Genomic DNA, 17,065 nt, shown 5'->3' with positions numbered 1-17,065 from the left:
ACACACATACACACATACACACACACACACACACACATACACACACACATACACACACACACGCACGCACCCCAAAAAAATAAATAAGCAAATGTAGAAAAAGAGAAAGAAATAATTCTTTTATGATAGGAAACCTTTTGAAGAATAGAAATTAATGATTTTATCATCTATGGACATACCACATCTCTAATATAAACCATACAAATGTACAAGCAAACCGAAATCTAATAGAGAAACGATTGCATATGAGTTTAAATATGAGCTGACGGCCCAGCACTGAGATTAGAACGACACAGCATCATTATAAAAACATAAGGAGTTTTGAACATTAGGGATTTTGTGAACTTAATTCCCTTCACTATTGAAAACACCCATGATTTTCATAGTAAATGAACAAGTGATAGCGAGGCAAATGTATCTACGTCAGTTTAAAGGTAATGTAACTTTTCATGGGTTAGGAGTAGAGTCCAATATCCTTGCCTTGGTACAGACACTGCATGTGTGTCACATTAGAGTGGTGTCGGTCCCCTTCCACAGTTCTATAAAACTATATCACAGCTAATTAAAACACACTGCAGAGGTAAGTGTGCTTGTTTTCCAAGAGCACAAATAAGATGCAAGGAGAAAAACTGACAATAAAGGAAAATAAGAAAAAGCATATGGAGAAATGCCTGAAACTGTATGAAAAAGATGCCAAAATCCAGCAGAAAGCCCTAAAGACTTGTTTAGCTAAAACGTTTATTATGCAATGAAATCTGTTCACCCCTATTTTAAATGTTCTGTCATTCCAATTTTGATCCCACTATTTTAAATTTTGAGAAACCAATTCCATAATTCTTCTGACAGTAAGAAACATGCAATGAATGCCACAAGATTTATTGAATATGTGGAATGATCTGGAACCAGCCTAACCAGCAGAGAGAAATCAAACAATCCTAAGAACAGGAAATCAATGGCACAGAATCAAGAGCCTTGACCCATAGTTTTGTTTAGATTGGTATTTGCCAATAGGTGTTATTTTAGATCATCGGGAGGTCGTGGACAATTTGAATAAGAGATAAAGTTGGACCATCGCCTCATAACCTATGTCCAAGTTCTAAGAGGACTAAGAAAATAAACTTTAAAGACATTACATAACTACCAGAACATGAGAGAACATTCCACTCTTGGGGCACAGAAGGTCTTTCAAAGTAAGTATAAAAATTCACAACAAAAAAGCTGGCAGATTTAACTACCTGAAAATCACAAGTATATGTAATTGCAATGTAACCTTAGCAGAGATGAAAATAAAAATAATTAACATATTAATAATAGACACAAATTATATCTGTAAAATGCAAAGAATACTTTTAAATCGTGAACAGAGCGACTCACACATCAGTGGACATATGAGCAAAGAACACAATGGGTCAGAGGAAATAGAGATAACTTAAAAGCTAGTAGTTTACACATGATAATCATTTTTTGATTGTTTGTTTTTCAAGACAAGCTTTCACTGGGTATCCCTGCCTGTCCTGGAACTCATAGAGATCCACCTGCCTCTGCCTTCTGAGTGCTTAGATTAAAGGTGTGTGCTACCACCTGCAGGCTTACATGTGAAAATCTTTAAGGAGCAGGTTAAAACATTTTTTTGGCTGTTATGTGACAAAATTTTAAGTGATAAGTAAGAATAATCAACAAGACCAACATATACTAAGCATATATTGTCTGCCATGTTTCACATTAAGACATGATTTACTTGATCCCTGTAAGAACCCTATAAAGCACGTGATAACATTTTTATGGTTAGGGTAGAAAGGAGTAATCCCAGTAAAAGAGAAGTTAGTTGATATGCCAGGATGCTGTCGGTGACAAGGAACAGACAAACAACCGAAGTCTGAATGTCCAGAGACTCAGAGTCTGTGCCTTTAATTACTTAAGCTTTTCCCTATTGTCATTTTGTTTTTCTATATGAAAGAAGTGGGTGAGGGTTGAAGAAAGCATACGGTCTCCCTTGGTTCCTTTAGAGTACCACTATGAGGAGCATGGGATATGAAAGAATTCAGAAGGGTAATACTGTGAGTGTACTCTCTCCTCCACAGGGACACATTACCCTCTTCAGCTGGAGCATCTTGTGATTTGACTGAGCTGAAAAGATGCTATTGTATTAATTCCTTTGACTAGGCCAGACTAGATTGTGTGATGGTGATTGACCAGGATCTTACTTCCTTTGCGTATGTTCCAATGTGAACATATGGTCATTACCAGCCCTCTGTTATACACTGACTATTATTGTGTAGTAATTTTAAGGTTTATCCTGGGATATACCATTTGGCAGAATGTAATGTGGCTTTGTAGTTATTTTTATTCTTCAAGTTGAATTAAAGTATTAGTTTCCTTCCATATCTCCTGAGCTCTTCTAGACTATAGAAGTCTAATGTGGGATTCCCCTCTGTATGCTATGAATATATCTTATTACCATTGGTTAATAAAAAAAGCTACTTTGGGCCTATTGCAGTGCAGAACAGAGCAATTCCAAGCGGAGATAGAGGAGAAAAGAAGGTGGAGTCAGGGAAACACCATGTAGGCATAGGAGGAGACAGATGCACCTGTAAACCACAAGCCTCATGGTAAAATACAAAATAACAGAAATGGGTTAATTTAAGATGTGAGAACTATCTGGAAGTATGCTTAAACTATTGGCCAAACAGTATTTCAATTAATATAGTTTCTGTGTGATTATTTTGGGTCTGGGCGGCCAGGAACAAACAAGCAGTCTCCGTCTACAGAAATCAGATAGAAGGAAGTCAGGCATGGACCAAATCCCTGATGTAGTAGTGTGCCGTTGGGTTACTCCAACCGTAGGAGTCAGGACAGTAGACATGACTGTTTTGAGAGTGGGTTTTTCTCTCTATGGTCAGTTACACTTGTGTGTCTTCTTTCTTACCCCACCTCTGCTCTTATTCCTGCTCCAGCTCCTTTGCTGATTCTCATGGCTAAGAAGTTGCTGACTGCACCTAATTATTTTATTTTATTGATTTTTTTAGGAACAACACTGATAGACACAAGTTTCTAAGGAAACTTATTTTTTTGCAGAGATGTTTTGCACCATTAATACTCTTATTATTGCTTGCTGATGAATGCTTGAGAGTCACACACCATCTGATTTGGAATCATTCGGAGTCTTACTGGGAGTAACTTGAGCTAACGAAACCAACATACTGAGGAATTAGTGGAGTAATAAAATATCTACAGAGAAAGATAACTGTATAGGGTGACCACTGGAGTTATTGATTTAGAGTTTATTGAGGAAGATAATGAGTAGATATTCATTGACATGATATTTTGTGTATATTATATATATATATGTGTGTGTGTGTGAATAAATATATGAACACACATTTGTTCTAAATCAAGACTCTAAAGCATGCATAGTAAAGAGAGAATATGTTTTCTAATTTTTATTTAAATTTTTTACTGCATCAAAATAAGGAATAGGAAGCAACTTAATTCCAAAAAGTTACCAGAACTCGTGAGAAAAATTAAACATAATCAGTTGGCCAATTCATCATCATTTTTGCAAATCAATCCCGATACATAGATTTTTTTTTTTTTGGTTTTGAGGATGCATAAGCCCTAGGTAATAAGATTTTTTATTTAAATATCTGTTTAAAATTGTACCATCTGCGGTCCAGTAGAAATACCGCTTCTTAAATCATAGTCTCATTAAGCAGGTATTTAGAGACAGGCTTTATCTGCTTCAAAGACATCTCACCGCTTCTCTGCTTGAAACTTCCTTTAGATATCAAAGAGAAGACATTTAAATCCCTGGAATTTAATTGATACTAAATTTATGAGGAAAGCCAAGAAGAGGAAGGCTTAACTTTTGTAATCTGAAAGCAGGATTTGGAGAGTTAACTGTGGCTTAAAGGTTAGCAAGGGCCATTCACAGCGTTGAGCCTCAGCCGCCTCTCAGAAGCCAGATCTCTGTAATCTGCTGCTCAAACAAAGACTGTCTCTAGCCTGAGCGAATTCCTTAACTGTGACTTCCAATACTTGCTTTAAGACTTTATCCTCATACCAGTAATACACATTACTTAAACTGGTCCATCCGAGCCCCTGGAGTGGAGCTAGGAACACTTATGAGATTGTGGCAATCTTTGAAGAAAGAACAGACTCTTGCTTGGAGTTAGCTACTCTCAGGTGGGGTGTGTGTGTGTGTGTGTGTGTGTGTGTGTGTGTGTGTGTGTGTGTGTGTGTGTGTGCGCGCGCGCGCGCGCACATGCACCTAACAGTGTACTAGGGTGTCAGGACTTAAAAAGAATCGAATCATTTTCTTGCCTTTAGGAAGTCACTACTTTACCATAGTTAATAGCTTTACAGTTTTTTTAAAAAAATGAGACTTCGGAAAAAAGGTGATTATTTAATCTCAGTCTGCAAACTCTGGAAACAGTTCCATATTGTTGTTGATTTATAGGGATAAAATAATTTCTGCATACAACACTCTACTTAGAAAAAGATGAACTTAAATGGCGTGAGAACACGTGTCGTTAAACTGATTCTCAGTTTGTGAGTTGTTATAGTTACCCCAACTTCTTCAAGGGTGGGCCCAGCATCCAGATCTAACAGAGAAGTTGGCACCCACATATCACTTACAACAGGGGGATAGCCGTCTGTACTTCTTTCCAAGAATGTTCTGCTGCTAATTAATGTGGATCTTGGAACGGAACGGGGATTTCACAAGATGGTCGTTAGGACTATTGCAGCAAGACAAACTGCAGGAATTCTCGAGGCCAGAGTGGCACCGCTTTGTCCCACACAGAAGGACACATTTTCTTGCTGTCCCTTAGTGGATCCTGTTCCGTAATTCTTTCTGTGCCGTCCTGATGCTCCACTTAGCCCCACTTTCAATCCACCATCCACACGTAGTTTTTCTCTTCTGGGGTATGTACTTCAGGAAGTTTCTATGCTTGTGCTGGGGACTGATTTGGGGGACAGGATGATGTATTTAATGCCATTGTTTTGTCAGACTTGTGACTAACTGCAGTCTGCTTCAACAATCGCCTGAAGTTTTATAAGTCGCTTTGGTGGCTGAGTGTGCTGATTTTTCTGGTTGTAACTATGTAGATAGCAAAACCTGCGAGATTTGTACTCTGGTGTAAACATTCATCTTTCCACTTTGCTTATTACCTAAGATCCTTTAAGTCATTCTATGCCCCCAAATCAAGAGGTCCTGTCAGTGGTAGAGAGCATTTATCCCTTGGAAAAAGTACCACAGAACTAGGGGGAGGTGGCTACAAGCTCACATTTGCAAAGTGGGCATGAGGATTCTCTAAGTTTCTCAGCCTCCTTATTTCATCTTGAAAAAATATTCTCAATGTGTCATCCCGTGACCTGTCTCTCTCCTAACCATTTTCTTTCACTAAAACATTGTGTTCTTGGCATAAAATATGATGCAAATTATGACTTTAATATCTAAGGTTGGCTCACACTTGCTTGGTAGTATCTTACACACTTCATATATAATTTTTTTCTCGTTTGCAAAACAATCTTGGCTTTAGTAGAAGTTAAGTAATTGGACCAAAGTCAGATGATTGGGCTAGGATATGAGTCTGGGCATTCTCAGTCTAGAACTTTCTGCTTTAAAATAATATTTTCTTCCAAATTGTCAACACTATGTATTATTGGACTTTAACTAATCCTTTGAAATTCTGAGATAATGAATTATGATTATTGAACATATTTGATTTTATGTATTATTTCAGAAAGGCAAACAATAATGAGTTTACAGACATTATTGGATTTTTAAGACTTAATATCTGTGAGTATTTTGCCTGCATGTATAATTTGCACAGCTCAGAAAAGTGTTTTGGATTACCTAGAACCAATGTTATAGATGATTGTGAATCTCTAGGAATTGAACCTGGGTCCTTGGGAAGAACAATCAGTGCTCTTAACTGTGCCACTTTTAGTCCTATTATAAGTTTTTGAATTTTAATTAATTAATTAATTTGTATGTGTGTGTATGCACGTGTGTGTACAAGGAGTACATTTGTTGTGGCATATTTGTGGAACCAGAGGATGTTTATCAGGAGTCTGCTATGTCCTGCCACCTTCTGGGAAACAGACATCAAATTCAGGAGATCAGTCCAGCTCTCAAGTACTCTTCCCAGCCCCATGGTAAGCTTTTTTTTTCTACTAGAGTTTCTTAAAGAACTATATAATAGCATTCTCAAGGTGACTGCAGTTCAGGTCACTGAATATGCAACGTGTGTTTGTGACAGCAAGAGAATAGGGGATGTGCTGGGCTCAGTGTCTACTCTATATGTAATGAACATACCCTTGATATACCCTGACACCCTTGATGAATAAGAACTATTTACTAAGTTAACTCTTCCCACAGACACCTGCTTCAAGTCCCTCATTTCACTCTCCCCTCCATGTCTTCTCTCTTCCACTATCCAGCTTCCCTTTTCCTCATAGCTTTGTCAGGCTCTTTTTTGTTTAGGTTTTGTGTGCTAGAACCCACACTCTGCTTCCGAACTAATTTGTTTCCCCAGAAAACATCTGGCAGAAAATTCACTCTTTTGTGAAATTATTCAGGTCAATAGAGCTCATACTTGGGAGCATTTGAGACTATGTAGAGTCCCCACTGAATGTGTTTCAGGACTCCCTGTGCAGACAGTTATTCATCCTACTGGGAAAAGGGTGTGTGTTCCCGACGAGATGCTATGTCATCTTCCAGACACTACCAGAATTTGGATGTAAGGCGGTCAAGCCCTTTATGACAACTGTTTCATGTTCTCAGTGATAGCTTTGTGGCTGGTCTTGCCACTGTGTTGATGGTACCTCTGTGTGTGTGTGTGTATGCATGCATGCATGCACGCATGTGCGTGCACACCCCCCCACATACACACATTTCTTCTGTGAGTGGAACCTCTTGGTTCCTAAGTCACAATTGGTTCTCCTTTAACTGAGTCTCTGTTTGTCTATGAATCTGATCATAGAGGGGAAGGTGAGACTTCACAAAGAGGTGAGAACTAGAGGTCTATTAGCTTGTCTCCTAAAATTTGTAGAGAATCAGGTGGAACTGGAAATGTATAGTGGATAATACACAAAGCAATGGCTCATTTGAAGGCTGGAATTTTATACTTTGATTCTTATTATTTTTAAATAGACATTTTTTATTCTTAAGGTATTCTCTTAGTTTTTTTCTCTGTTAAAAGGTCTCAATTTTCTTCCAATTCCAAGCTTCAATACTTTCCAGAATCACCCATCTGCCCTTGGTTTGCAAGCTGATGCATGTGGCGTGCCTTCTTCATATTTCTCCATGTTCCTCAGCCTTAGGTTTTTTTTTTAACTAGAAAAATGATATGGTAATAATATCTATTTTGCAGAAGGTTTAAAGAGATTCACCAAAATGTTTAGCATGCGGGAAGAGCCATGGGAGAATGTTAGAGTTAAGATATTGTTAATGCCACTAGTCTCATAATTACAGCTTGCCAGTTCTAATTGGTTAGGAGTAAAGGTTTGCATCCTACTGGGAGTGTGCGTGTGTGGGTGCAGCAGCTTCAGAAAAAAGGATTAGGAGATTCTTCTGCCAACACAGTTCATTCCCCATGGTATTGGATTTAGATTTCTGACTTCCAGAACAAATAATCAGAAGCAATAGGGTTTGAGTACATCTAATAAGCCTGTTTGCTTCGTGCTAACGGCCCCAGCTGAGTAGATAAGTGCTATGCAGAAGCCCAATAAAACAGCTAACGGGATGATTACTAACACTGCTAGAAACAGAAAACAATTACATCTGTCTGCAATGCTCTGCAGTCTCCCAACTGTCTGCTAGGCGACTTTACGATTGTCTGCTCCTGCGTTTCTCCTGCTGCTGCGTTATTCCCCAGTATCATAACGGTCTGCTTGTTTTAGGGCTGCTTTCTTCTGGGACCTCCTTGGAACTGCCTTTCCATCCACACTGATGTGTTCTGATTTACTGTGTCATTCAGCCTCTTAGCTGGTTGATACGTCAGTTAATGTCTACTAGAGCAGCGGAACACCTAGGGATCGGTTCTATTATGCACAAACAGGTGGAATTTTCTTTAACTGTCTTGAACCCATGGAATGATAAATCATGACTCAGTTACCTGAAACCAGCACATAATAAAGTGAGGAGGAAGAAATTTGACATCAACCTTCTTTAAATTCTTAGGTGGGAAATATTTTCAAAATATTTCTTTGTTACTGCTGCTTGCAGAAGGTGTAAGAGGCTAAACAACAGTGCTGCCCTCTGTCTGATACTTTTGTTGAAGTTGTTTGTGAGATAGGGTTTCTCTGTAGCTTTGGTGTCTGTGCTGGAACTAGCTCTTGTAGACCAGACTGGTCTTGAACTCACAGAGATCCGCCTGCCTCAGCCTCACAAGTGCTGGGATTAAAGGCATGTGCCACCACCACCCAGCATGTAATACTTTTTAAGAAAGTGTTGTTTAGGGAGCCCCCAGAAGTCTGCACAAATGACACAGGTTCCTTTCTTTCAACTTGGTTGCCCAGCAGAGCTAAATGATAAGACTCCGTGCTGATGACACCGTACACTTTGGTTGGAAGATACAGAAAAAAATCAAGCTTGAACTGAACCAGATGCTTCCACTCTGTTAGATAGCTTGAAGGTCCCAGGAACTGCTACTTAGATTACTAGAGGAAAAAATGCATCAAAGGTCTTACTCTACTGTCTAGTTAGATACTACCCTATCAAGAAAGTGTGCTCACATTTGCAGTAGTACCATGACTTTTCTGGGGGTAACCAAGCACTCCCAGGTTGTAATTTGTGGCCTGTTCCACAATGCTTGGTACTGTGTAAACTTGGTTAAAATAAAAACAAAAATTAAACAAGCGAAAAACCACTACCATGTCTTGAGAGGTCATAGACCCTAGGGGTCAACACACTAGTGATCTTTAGCTAAACAGACACAGCGTCAAACTGCCTTCTGTACATGTGTGTTTGTTTATATACATAGATAAATGCTATACTTGGTTCTAATGCAGTGGTTCTTAAACTGTGGGTTGTGACTCTTTTGGGGTTAAATGATTTTTTCACAGGGGTTGCATATTAGAAAGCCTGATATGATATAATGTAAATATTAGATGTTTGCATTACAATTTAAATCAGGAGCAGAATTACAGTTAAGAAGTAGTCACAAAAAATATTAAAAAAAAAAAAAGAGTAGTGGATGCTGCTGGTGGGTAGACATTTACAAACCAGGCTTTAGGAGGCCTCGCCCATTAGCATATCAAATGCAATAGAATGCACCCACAGTGCACATGAAATGGAATTCTCTTCTTGTAAAAAATTAGAAAGGATCTTAAAAATGTTGCTTTTGAAAATTTTTGGCTATAACTGACTCCTTTAATTTGTAATTGGCTATGATTTCTAAGAAATCATCATGCATACTTGTGAATTCTTGTGAAGTGAGAAAATATAACCCACAAATTGTTTTCAAATGTAATACAACTTTTATGAATATTAAAAGTAATGATGATTTGCATTTGCATACATTAGAAAAAAAAAGAAGTAGTCACAAAAATGGTTTTACTATCGCAGCATTAGGAAGTTTGAGAGCTACTGTCCTAATGAGAGAAGCCTGTCTTTTCCATCAATAACAGTGAATGAAGAGATTCAGGGCTGCCCAAGATTATAAGACTAAGTGATGGTTGAAGGCAATTCATCCCTAAGCAATACATTTATCTTACTCCTGCTAAGGCTCTGGTATCATTGTAAAAGAGGGTATCAGCAGAATGTAGGAGCCAGAAGATAGGGAGAAAAATGGCAAAATACCATTCTCTAAAAATGACTTGGCAATTTTAATCAGGAACTCACAGCAGCTACAGCTACTTGCCCTTGCCCTTCATAAGACAAGCCCTGTCCATAACCAGTAATAGATGGGGAAGATGCTCATAGGGCCTGAACTGATAGAATGAACTGGTAGATTCTGGGAGTGTGGGAGCCACTGTTTTCAGTTGTGTGCCCATTGCTGGGCCCACTAGGCTCCAATGGTTACTTCCAAGCTCCCTGTCATAAAAACAGCCCAGGTGAAACTCAATGGTTCACAGACAATATGAAATGACTTGAATGTGACAAAAAGATAAGAGTGGAAGGGACAAGGAAAGAACAAGGAGGCATTTGGAGGGAGGATAGATAACACTCGAGAGGTTTGAAAAGCCACACAGGAACTTATTTTATAAGCTTCACATATACAAATATATATATAAAATCTCACAAGGTCCCATCCCTAGATGAAGAGGCACAGCTAATTAATGGCTAATAATTTTCCAAGGATAAATGCCCTGATACATCATCCAACTCAAAATGGTCAACCCTAACACATATACACATAAGTAACACTAAAGGAGCTCAGCAGGTTCTAGTTACAAATTTGTGTGTGTGTGTGTGTGTGTGTGTGTGTGTGTGTGTGAGATTAATTAATGATTAAAGCATAGGGCGTCATGACTTTGAGATGAAGTTGGGGCAAATGGGGAAGAGTTGAAGAGAGGGTGAGGAGGGAAATGATGTAAATATAGCGCTCATGAAACTCTCAAAAATATATGAATAAATACATAAGTAAAATTGTAAAAAGGAGTGCGGCTTCTGATAGGTCAGCTATGCTCCCATGGATAGCCTCGTACCCAGAAGTGTATGAACCAATGGATATGATGGGTTCTAAGTTACTAAACTAAAGAAAAGAACATGAAGGTGGGATCATAGGAAAGTGGAGCGGGTCTTGGAGGAGTTGGGGGTGAATATGATCAAAATACAGTGCATAACAATTTCAAAGAATTAACAAATTTTTTAAGTGGTAGGATAAAAACAACCATAATATATATTACGTGTGCATACATGTGTGCAGTGTATGGATGAGTATGGATGTGTATATGACAGAGGAGAAATTTTGAAACTTAGTTCTTGCTTTCTATTATAGGTTCTGGGAATTGAACTTGGGGTTCAGGCTTTTATAGTGAGTGCTTTTACCTGCTGAGTCATCTTACTGGCCCTTAAATACATTTATAAACTAGAATATATTGTGGTAATAAGGTACTAGAGTATGTAACTCCCATATTCAGACCTAGTATTCTTTAAATCAGTTGAGCGGCCTAACCAATAATTAGTTCCTAATTGTTGGAGTAAGCAAAGTCATTACTACCTAATTGGAAGTGGGATTTAATAGAATTATAATCAATTTTTTTTATTTAGACATTTAATCTGGTTAAACTGTCATGTGCTAACTCTCTATAGACAATATTATTTACTGGTGCAGAACACTCTTTAAATACAGGGAGTTTTCATATCTTTTATGACTCTTTCCTCTCAATATCGCTAGAAAATAATCCCCACCAGAAAAAGCAAGCCTGGAACATGCTCACATTGTTAATATTGCTACACATAAAGTTTCCTCTATAAATCCACAAAGAAGAAGCGTAGTTTATATGTCTTTCAAAATGTTGAATTAGAGAGAGGAGGATGTCAGCATAGTTCAGTGAAGACAACCGTTTTTACTAAAGGAAACTGAATTTGTGGGTTCCTTATTTATAGATTCAGTTAACTACAGATTAAAAACATTTACAAGAAATGCATGCGAATTGAACGTAAACAGACATTTATCTCTAATAGTATATGAAGATGCAGTATGGAACTCTATAATAGTGTTTACAGTGCGCAAGGGACAGGAAGTCACCCAGAGACAGCTTGGAGTATGTGAAAGGGTGTGCATGAGTTATGAGCAAACATATACTACTCGAGCTTACGTAGAGAACTAGAATACATGAGGATTCGGGTATCACAGAGGTCCTGAGTCCATCCCCTGGAACCGGTTACCAAGGTATGACTATAGCTCAGCCTTTTATTGGAATCTACCAAAAATATTCAACACCAAACGTTGGTGTATTAGCTTAAAATGGTCATTCCTGAATTTATATAAGTAACATTATATGATCTGTCTGAGTACGTTGTATTTATATATTTAGGAATATCTATTCGTCTGTCTGTCTATCTATCTGTCTGTCTATCATCTATCTCCTTTCTCTCTTTATACATATATATAAGCATATATACATACATATATATTAACAATGAAATAATTATAGGCCATGAATTTGAGAGAGAGCCATGAGAGGTATTTTGGAAGAATTGGAAGGAGTAAATGAAAGGGGGGGGGGGAATGATGTAATTTTAAAAATTCTAAATAATGTTAAAATCTTATAGCCTAGTTGGAATAGGATTGGTGGCTTAAAATGATAAATCGTGTATTCTGATCCATTTGGCGGTAAATATTTGTTAATGACTAGGTTTGCCGTTTTCAGCTAAAGAGCAGATGGGATTTAGGGGTGTGGGGACGGTCACTGCAGGGGTGAGGTGTCTTGCCCAAGGGCCTTTCCTGGGGGAGTTTGGATTGTTAGACCTGCACTCGAGAGAAGCCTGGTTACTGTGTCTAGGAACAAGATAAAATGAAGCTTATCTTCTGTCGATCAATACAGTCTTGTTTGAGCTCACTGAGTCATGGAGAGACGCATGTGGTAATGAAAGCCATTGGGCAATAGTACCCGAAGTATTACCCAGCGTCCTAAGGGATGCCGGCGTTTTCAGAGAGTTACTGGAACAGGTTTTAGATCTGCTGTCAAGTTAACATACAGAGCGTCACAACCTGAAACCATAAAAACAAGTTGAGTTTTTCTTAGTAGTTCTAAAAAATAGTTTCTAAACTAAAAGCTATCCTGCTTGTAGTGTGTGTGTGCCTGCGTGTGTGTGTGTGTGTGTGTGTGTGTGTGTGTGTATTTGTAGGTTCTGAAGAAGTGCAGTGGCTCCGGTAATTAATGGGTTTCTTTATCTAATTTTCTACTTGAATGGGATTGTTTGGAGAAAGCTGGTGGGTGGTATGTTTGGACAGTTTAAGTTCTTCTGGGAAAAAAAAAAAAACATGGGAAAATAGGAGATGGGGATCAACTTGTACTTAAACACCAGCTCTCTGCTTATCAATCTTCGCAAAGTTCTATGGGTAGATCACATACCCACTTCACATCTAAAGAATCTGAGCTCTTGGGAAGTCAAATACCGTCTACAGCTTCACAAGCCAGGGAGGTTTGGAGTGAGGGTTGCAGCCTGGTCGTGTCTGTAAGAGAGCCTGGCAATCTTGCTGTGATTAGTTTTAAAGACTCTAGCATGGGCATGGCTTTGCTTGGTGGAGAATGAGGAAAGCATATGAGTTATTGGAAGTTCTGACTTAGATCGGTCAAAACTCAGTGATTATACTTGATACTGGTCATCTTAAACACTAGACATGGGTTATAAGAGTGATCTCTCCTCAGCCTGTAGCCTAAGGGGTATAATTTTGGAGCTATGTTGATAGGCACATGTCTTGGAAGAAGTTCTCTTATAAAGTGAGGTTAGGAAACTGTATGACCTGTTCCTTTGGCTAATTGCAACGCTAAGCACCCATGTGCGTGTAATAAATCCCGATGACTGTGTACAGTGTGCACGTGTGCTCTGGAATTAGACTACCTGACTGGGTCACCTGGCTGTGCCGCTTGCTTTTAACATTGAGCCTGTTAAGTAATTTGTCTGCATCTCAATCTAACAACAGTATGATATAATGATACATGGTAATCATATATTAATAGTAGTGGGGTGTTCTAAGAATGACAGGAGATTAAATTTAAAGACGGTGCTTAGGAATACACTTGATAATCTAATACTTAGCGAATATTGTTATGTTGAAGAGCATCCAAATGGGAAGAAGAGCTGCTTTCAATGGTCTAACATGACTTATTATACGGCATATTTGATTGACTATGGAGACACAAGTTCTTGGCCCCTTTTGTTCCTTAAGTGCAGTGCAGGTAATGTCAATACTTAAAACATCACAGATTAGCTGGGCGGTGGTGGCACACACGTTTCATCCCAGCACTCGGGAGGCAGAGGCAGGTGGATCTCTATGTGTTCGAGGCCAGCCTGGTCTACATGAGCTAGGTCCAGGACAGTCTCGATAACTCCAGTGAAACTCTGTCTTGAAAAACCAAACCAAACAAAAAAAAAATCACAAATTAACTTGTCATTAGCCTAGTTTAAAATGGCTACTCACAATTTTGTATCTACTATGTCAATCTATGAATGTCATTTAAAACAACTTATTTCTTGTCAATGGTATATTCTCTTACCCCTATACTTAACACAGTACATTAGACAGCAAAATGTATACATTTTTTTAAAATTGAGAAGTACCAGTATTATTCTAGAAATGGCCTGAAAAGTAAACAAGAATTATCTACTTCTCTATATTGGCAGGGGGATCGCTAACTTCTTGAATAAGTAAACGATTTCCCTTTTATTCCAGATTCACTCCCTTACTGTATGCTGCTCAACATGTTAGAGTTTCAGGCTAGACTGGCTCATTTGGTGCTCCTTATATTGAAAGTTTACCGATATTTGGTTTATAAAACATTCATCTCTTGGGATGCACAAATGATTTCTCATTATCTCCTAGGAGAGTCACATGTGTAACTGTCACCAAGACAGACAAGTATTTACTGGGGCCTCTCTGTGGCACCTACTCTGATCACAGGAAAGCGACAGAGCTTCAGTCAGTCAGAGAGTTGAGTTTTTTGATAGAACAGACAATGCCCTGATCTACTTCCCTCCTTAAAACCATCATGTTTGGGTGTTTAGCTATCTCTCATGGGTGAGAGAAATAGGAATATAAAAATATGTACGCTGTTCTATGTTTGCTCAGTCTGTGAAAGTGATCTAATAGTCACCTTGAGGTTGAGCTCTAACACAGTCAGAAGCAGTCAGTTTTCCATAGTGGCCTTTGCTTTCTTTTCTTGCTAGAATTAAAAGCAAATGACTTAGGATATTATTTTGCTTAGCAGGTTAATAGCAGAAGAAATAGCAAGATTTCACCCCAATTCTCTTCTTAGGGTGGTAGCATGCAGAAGTTAACTGAATTAGGTACAGTCTAAAGTACGATAGGAATGAGAACTGACACACAGAGCTAAAAAGATCTCGCTGTGTTTGACTATGTCTTTTGTTAATTGCATGTCTGCCCTGAGGTCCTCGGTACAAGGGCGGATGGTGAAGCACAGCTCTCCCTGATACTTGGCTGGAAGTAGGGGTGATAGCACATGAGCTCCACTTGTGAACACACGATGATCACCCCACTTTCCACAAGCTTTGGGAATGTACTAAATCAAGGAGTCAATCATGCCATTTGTCTCATCTTGAGACTGTATGATTACTTCCAATACTTTGTTTTGTTTTTTTTAGTTGGTTTCATTAGTATAAAAACAAACGGCAATTCTCTTTCTAAGACTCAGGGGTAGGAAAGAGCACAAGCTGTTTTCATGCATTCTCATAGATACCACAACACAGAATTGAAACAGAAAATACGAAAAACGTGTGCCATACCTGAGTAATTCCTGAGGTTCCCCACCCGGAAAAAGGTTCCTTGATTATGGCGAATTCAGCATGCCACTTTGGTTATATCCTAATCACCGTATCAAACTCCAAAGGTTCAGTGGCTTTAGGTTTGGTTTACAATTCCTGGAAGTTAAACTTTAACTCGCCCTGTCTCTTGCATCCACGCAGCCCTTTGACCAGGTAATTGGGTCACTATGGCCTAAACAGAAGCTACTAACTTCTTCCCCTCTTGTTTACAAAATGAAAATGTGTTTGGCATTTACAGTCATTGGGGTCAATTCTCCTTTGAACCTAGCTTTTAGAAATAAATTTAAATGTGGCATTCGTTCCATTTTAGGAAACTAAGAATTTCTTGATGTGGTCACCTTATTTATTTGCTGTGTCAAAGTGATCTAGCAGGCAAGGTAATTTAGGAGACTGTTCTGTCGTGCCGCACTTTTCCTACTACGGTTTTTACATGGAATAAAGTGTAGAGTTTTAGGTCAAGTATGCAGATAAATGCTGGCTTACAAACACAAAATACACAAAGCATTTATATAAACAAGTAGCTGAATTTAGGCCAGATCAGGTTTGGAAAAACATTTAGCATAGCAGAAGCTGCTCGTTCAGATTTGAAGATGGAGCCAGCTCTCAAGGAAGAGCCAGGGCTGCAGTTCACTGCTGGAAATGTCAGCAAACCATTTTTCTTAAAGGACAGATAATTGGTATTTTTTTTAAATGTAAGCTCTATAGTTAATTTATCCAGCATGAACACCAGTCCATATAAGAAATCTCAAGGGATTTTTTTAATCAATCTATTTATAAGATAAAAACAACCAAACCTCCCTACATTTGAGTGAATTTCATCTTAAGACTTGTAAAATTAAATTAAAGGATACTTTCCCTTGGCTTTGGGTCAAGTAAGAAGGGTCCAGTTTCCCGGGAACCAGCTTAGGACATTTTTTACCTGTAGGAAACCTCAGAACAAGCAAGGGATGACAACGCTGAAGCTTGCTCAGAGAGGATAGGGACCTGAAGATCTGCAGCAGTGTTCATTCTGCCTACAGCGTTACGTGTCCTACCATGAAGCCTTGATTGCCTTGCGTGTCTTTCAGTAAGTACATACCTGCCCTAGCTAAAGCGCCTCTGAAACTATTGATTTGTCCTGGAACAGCAGCACGCATCGCTTCTCACATATAGACAGTCACCGCTAGACGTCTCTACTTATTTCTTCTGCTCGCCCATATCCTTCTTGATTGCCCAGGAGAAGCTCCACCTGCACTAGGTTGGCTCCCCAATGAGGGAGGAATTCTCACTTTGAGTCTGATCCCACAAGCAAGTGTTGATATCATCTTGAGACTGAAGGTCCTGGCAGCAGGGGGTTCCTGATTGTGTGGTAGCTGCCTGGGCAGTGCTAAGTGAGGATTCAAAACTTTAACAAAAGAAAGCAAGGTCCCCTTAGATAGTTGGAGGAGAGAGCAAAAACATAACAAGAAGAAACTGGAGAGAGAAAGAAATAGAGACAGATAGACAGAGACCGACAGACCTGGGATTATTTAACAACCCCTTTCTTAGTTGAAAGTTTCCTGAGTTAAAAATGCACTTCCTGTTATGGCTAACTCATGGGATGTGCAGAGAGTCGGTTTCCCGCCT

The 17,065-nt window shown here is 38.9% G+C and overlaps 1 protein-coding gene across 2 annotated transcripts in view; it reads right to left on the bottom strand.

Annotated features, from left to right (window-relative positions):
* The window catches only part of A1cf (APOBEC1 complementation factor), a 78,015-nt gene extending 62,494 nt beyond the window's left edge, over positions 1-15,521 (bottom strand). For both annotated transcript variants that reach the window (XM_013348001.1, XM_005352139.1), the window contains exon 1: positions 15,422-15,521. The gene's annotated coding sequence lies outside the window, so the exon portion shown is untranslated. The remainder of the gene's footprint in view (positions 1-15,421) is intronic.
* Positions 15,522-17,065: the final 1,544 nt, after the last annotated feature.

Source organism: Microtus ochrogaster, chromosome 8 (genome assembly GCF_000317375.1).
Source record: "Microtus ochrogaster isolate Prairie Vole_2 chromosome 8, MicOch1.0, whole genome shotgun sequence".
NCBI lineage: Eukaryota > Metazoa > Chordata > Mammalia > Rodentia > Cricetidae > Microtus > Microtus ochrogaster.
This window is presented reverse-complemented; position numbering and strand designations above follow the sequence as displayed.